Below are 4,698 nucleotides of genomic sequence, written 5' to 3'. Positions count from 1 at the left end.
CAGAGGGAGAGAGAGAGAGACAAAGAGGGAGGGGGAGAAAGAGACAGAGAGAGAGAGAGAGAGAGAGGACCACCCGAGCTCAGGGCTTTGAGGGCTTAATTGGGACTAAGATACCTGCTGTCACAGACCAGCAGCCCAGCTGAGCCTGTGCCCAGCTCTAGTGGGTACAGATGTCGCTGCTTCTCTTAATAGTGACAATTCCCCGGCATCAATGCACCCCCTCCAATGCCAGCATGTGAGGGAGCTTCTGGTCTGGGCCTGGTAGACATTGGATGCGCAATCTACATGAAGCAGGCCTGAGATTTATTTTCAAGGTAGGTCTGGGAATGTGGCCTCTCTGGGAAATTGTTGCTTTTTGACATATTATTTGGCACATTTCCCAGTGTTTTGGAGTCTGTCCTGTGTTTTGGACTAGCATGTTAACCTGGGCATTTTGCTGACAGTGTGAAAAGTATATTAAGAAACAGTAACTAATTAGGAGCAAAGCATTAGCGCACAGGCACCAGAAGGAAAGGACCATAGGAACAGGAGGAGGTCATTCAGCCCCTCGTACCTGTTCCTCCATTCAATTAGATCATAGCTGATCTGTACCTCAACTCCATTTACCCGCCTTTGCTCCATATCCTTTGATACCTTTACCCAACAAAAATCTATCAATCTGGGTCTTGAAAATTTCAATTGACCCCCAGCATCCACAGCCTCTTGGGGGAGAGAATTCCAGATTTCCACTACTCTTTGTATGAAAAAAGTGCTTTCTCATTTTGCTCCTGAATGGCCTAACTTAAGATTGTGTTCCCTTATTCTGGATTCCCCCACCAGAGGAAATAGTTGCCCTCTACCTACCCTATTGAATCCCTTTATCATTGAAACACCTCGATCAGATCACCCCTCTAAACCTTCTAAATTCAAGGGAATACAAACCAGGTTTATGCAACCTGTCCATCAAAATTAAACAACAGGATGAAGAGAGTGCACACAGTAGCTTAACATGGCAGTTTCTCCTTGGGTTCCTATGAATGAGTATTAATGATATGATAGTTAAACAATGTAAAGTTCCTGTTGCTACAAGTCCATTGTTGCCTGGCAACCACACTTCCTCAGGCACTGCTGACAGTTTAGAGGTTGCATATTTGTAAATCCAAATGAGTGAAAATATTTGTACTAATTTCACAGACGAGTGGTTTTGTTTACAATTTAAAGATTAAAGACCTGGGCCAAGGAATTCTATGAGGGTTCTCCTGGTCTCCCGCTGTATCTCCAGTGGAAATTCCCAAGAAACAGCAGAAGCCTGGCTGGGTTACCCCAGTTACGCCAGAGACGGGGAGAATTTCAGGGGCACGGTGTTCAAACAATCTCATGCTAACTGCTTTTAAGTAACCCTCACATGAGTTGCATTCATTAGCTCCTTAAGGTGCCAGATCCCATTGAATGGATATCATGTCGCTGGCTGCAACCCCAAGGTAAACATGCCAGGATCTACTGAGGCTGGTGAGCAAGAGTTACACAGAATTTACAGCACAGAAACAAGGCCATTCGGCCCAACTGGTCCATGCCAGTATTTATGCTCCACGTGAGCCTCCTCTCACCCTACTTCATCTAATCCAATCAGCATATCCTGCTATTCCTTTCTCTCTCATGTACTTATCTAGCTTCCCCTTAAAGGCATCTGCCACCTCAACTACACCCTGTGGTAGTGAGTTCCACATTCTAACCACTCTCTGGGTAAAGAAATTCCTCCTGAATTCCTTATTGGATTTATTAGTGACTATTTTATATTTATAATAAAGCCTCTAGTTTTGGTCTCCCCCACAAATGGAAACATCTCTATGTTTAGCCTATCAAACCCCTTCATAATTTTAAAGACCTCCACTAGGTCAACCTAGGCCTTTTTTCTAGAGAAAAGAGCCCCAGACTGTTCAATCTTCTTCTCAAGAATCAGCTGTGGCTCAGTGGGTAGCATACTCACCTCTGACTCAGAAGGTTGTGGGACTTGCACACATAAAGCTAGGCTGACACTCCAGTGCTGCACTGTTGGAGGTGCCATCTTTCGGATGAGACGTTAAACCGAGGCCCCGTCTGCTCTCTCAGGTGGACGTAAAAGATCCCAAGGCACTATTTTGAAGAAGAGTAGGGGAGTTATCCCCGGTGGCCTGGCCAATATGTCCCCCTCAACCAACATAGCAAAAACAGATTATCTGGTCATTTTCACATTGCTGTTTGTGGGAGCTTGCTGTGTGCAAATTGGTTGCCACATTTCCCACATTACAACAGTGACTCCACTTCAAAAGTATTTTATTGGCTGTATAGTCTTTCTTTTTTTTCCAGTCTTTCCTGATAGTGATAAACTCTCAATTCTGGTATCATTCTTGTAAATCTTGTTTGTACCTTCTCCAGTGCCTCTATATCCTTTTTGTACAGTACTCTAAAGATCTGGTCAGCATTAATGGGGTCTCCCACAGCTCTGATGTAAACCATATAATTGTCACAAACTCTCAAACTTTGCACAGCAGGCATCCTGCAGACTAAGAGAGGAGAGTCCCCTGAGCTGTGCTGCCACATCTCTCACTCTGCATCTTGGCTTCTCCAGTCCTACTGAATGTGGGAGCAATGGGGACACACCAGCAAGCAAAACCCTGCACAGTGGCAAGAAGGGCAGTTCTATGCAGGCAGGAAATAGGAAGCTGCAATGTCCCTAGCCCTGTGACTTCCTTTAGCCCTATATACCCCCGCACCCCCCCCCCGACTCTCCGTTCCTCTGACTCTGGCTCTTGTGTATTCCCTATTCCCTTCACTCCACCATTGGCGACCATGCCTTCAGCCTTCTAGGCTCCACCCCCTGGAATTCCCTCCCTTTGCCTTTCCACTTCCTTTAAAACCTTCCTTAAAAACCTCCCCTTTGACCAAACTTACCATCAATCCTCTTGATCTCTCCTCTTTCCTTATGCCTCTGTGAAGTGCCTTGGGACATTTCTCTACATTTAAGCCACTATATAAATGCAGGTTGTTGTTGATGATGGAACTGTTTCCACCGGCAGGAGGGTCAGTAAACAGAAGATGCAGATTTAAGATAATTGGCAAAAGAACCAGAGGGGAGATGAGGAGAAATGTTTTTTATGCAGCAAGTTGATGTGATCTGGAATGCACTGCCTGAAAGGGTGGTGGGAACAGATTCAATAGTATCTTTCAAAAGGGAATGGGATGCAGGCACAATAGGCTGAATGTCCTCCTCCTGTACTATCAGATTCCATGAGAGTACACTGGAGGAAACTGGGGAGAAAAAAAATCAATAAACTTGCATTTATAAAGCACCTTACATGTCCTGACATCCCAAAGTGCTTAACAGCCAATTAATTATGTTTCTTTGAAGGGTAGTCATTGTTGTAATGTAGGAAATACAGCAGCCAATCTACACACAGCAAGAACTCACAATCAGCAATGAGATAAATGACCAGTTAATCTGTTTTGGTGGTGTTGGTTCAGGGATAAATACTGGCCAGGGAGAACTTCCCTGTTGTTCTCCAAATAGTGCCATGGAATCTTTTATATCCACCTGAACAAATAGGGTGTGGTTTAATGTCATATCAAAACACAGAACACTCCCATCCTAGATTAGGCATTTAAATCCTGGAGTGGGGCTTAAACCCACAGCTTTATGACTTAGAGACAAGAGAGCTACAGCTGAACTAAGCTCATATTTGCAGCCTTTGGTCCCACTTTCCTCCATCTGTTCAGATGCCAGCTTCCTATCACGCCAACTAATGCTGGAGGAATCTAGAAGACTACTTAAAACAGCTTTTATGTCCTGCCTAATAGAGGGGTTAAGAAGCCATAAGCTGCCATGGGACTGTAACAAGGAGTGTGACTGACCACGAACCGATGCACAATTCCTATGAAATTGGCATTTTTTCCCTGGGGAGGAGAGGGGACAATCAGGAAGAAGTAACAAAAATAGATCTGCGATCCTATCAGAAAGCTGCCACCTCTGATCTAAACCACAGGGATTTCTACCAGGGTCACTCCCACATTTGTAGTTGGGGGGAATGATAGCTGGTCAGTTTGCCCCACTGCCTGAACAAGGGGTGGGGGAATCCTATGATGTAGAAAGCTATAAAAAAATTCCCAGCTGACTCCCGACTGTGTAACGCCTGAGTGACGGGCGGCAATGGCTGGAGCTTGCGACCATCTGCATGGCGGGCAGACACTTTACTGTGTGTGTGCGTTTAAATACATTTTGTAATTCTTTCTTTGTAGTAGCTGGGCAACGTCACCTTGCTCGGTTATCAGACTGTGTGGGTACAGCAAGATCCCACCCCTCCAAAGAACAAAAAACATTTCAGGTTGTTAACTCTCACTTGTAAAATTAAAGTAGTGGATTGTTTTCTGCGGTCCTACATTAGGATGGGATACAAAAAATAAACCAGATGGTATTTTAACATTAAAATCCTCAGGGCTTGCGGCAGTTCGGGAATGCCCTAGGGTTCCTTTCTCTCTTATCATAATCACGATCGGCGCTGTCTCCAAAGTACTTCTTAAAACGCTACGGTATTTAAGATAGGACGCAGGATGTTGCTTTAAAATATGCAAAGGGCTGTGTTATGTCTCTTTAAAGCAGAGCCGGAGTGAGTGGGCGGGTGGGGATTGTATTTGCGCCTCTCCAGTTCTCTCTCTCTGTGTTCTCAGCTGCTCCAATGTCACAGA

This window comes from Somniosus microcephalus, chromosome 11 (genome assembly GCF_052327205.1).
Source record: "Somniosus microcephalus isolate GS21.2 chromosome 11, FLI_Smic_1.0, whole genome shotgun sequence".
NCBI lineage: Eukaryota > Metazoa > Chordata > Chondrichthyes > Squaliformes > Somniosidae > Somniosus > Somniosus microcephalus.
This window is presented reverse-complemented; position numbering follows the sequence as displayed.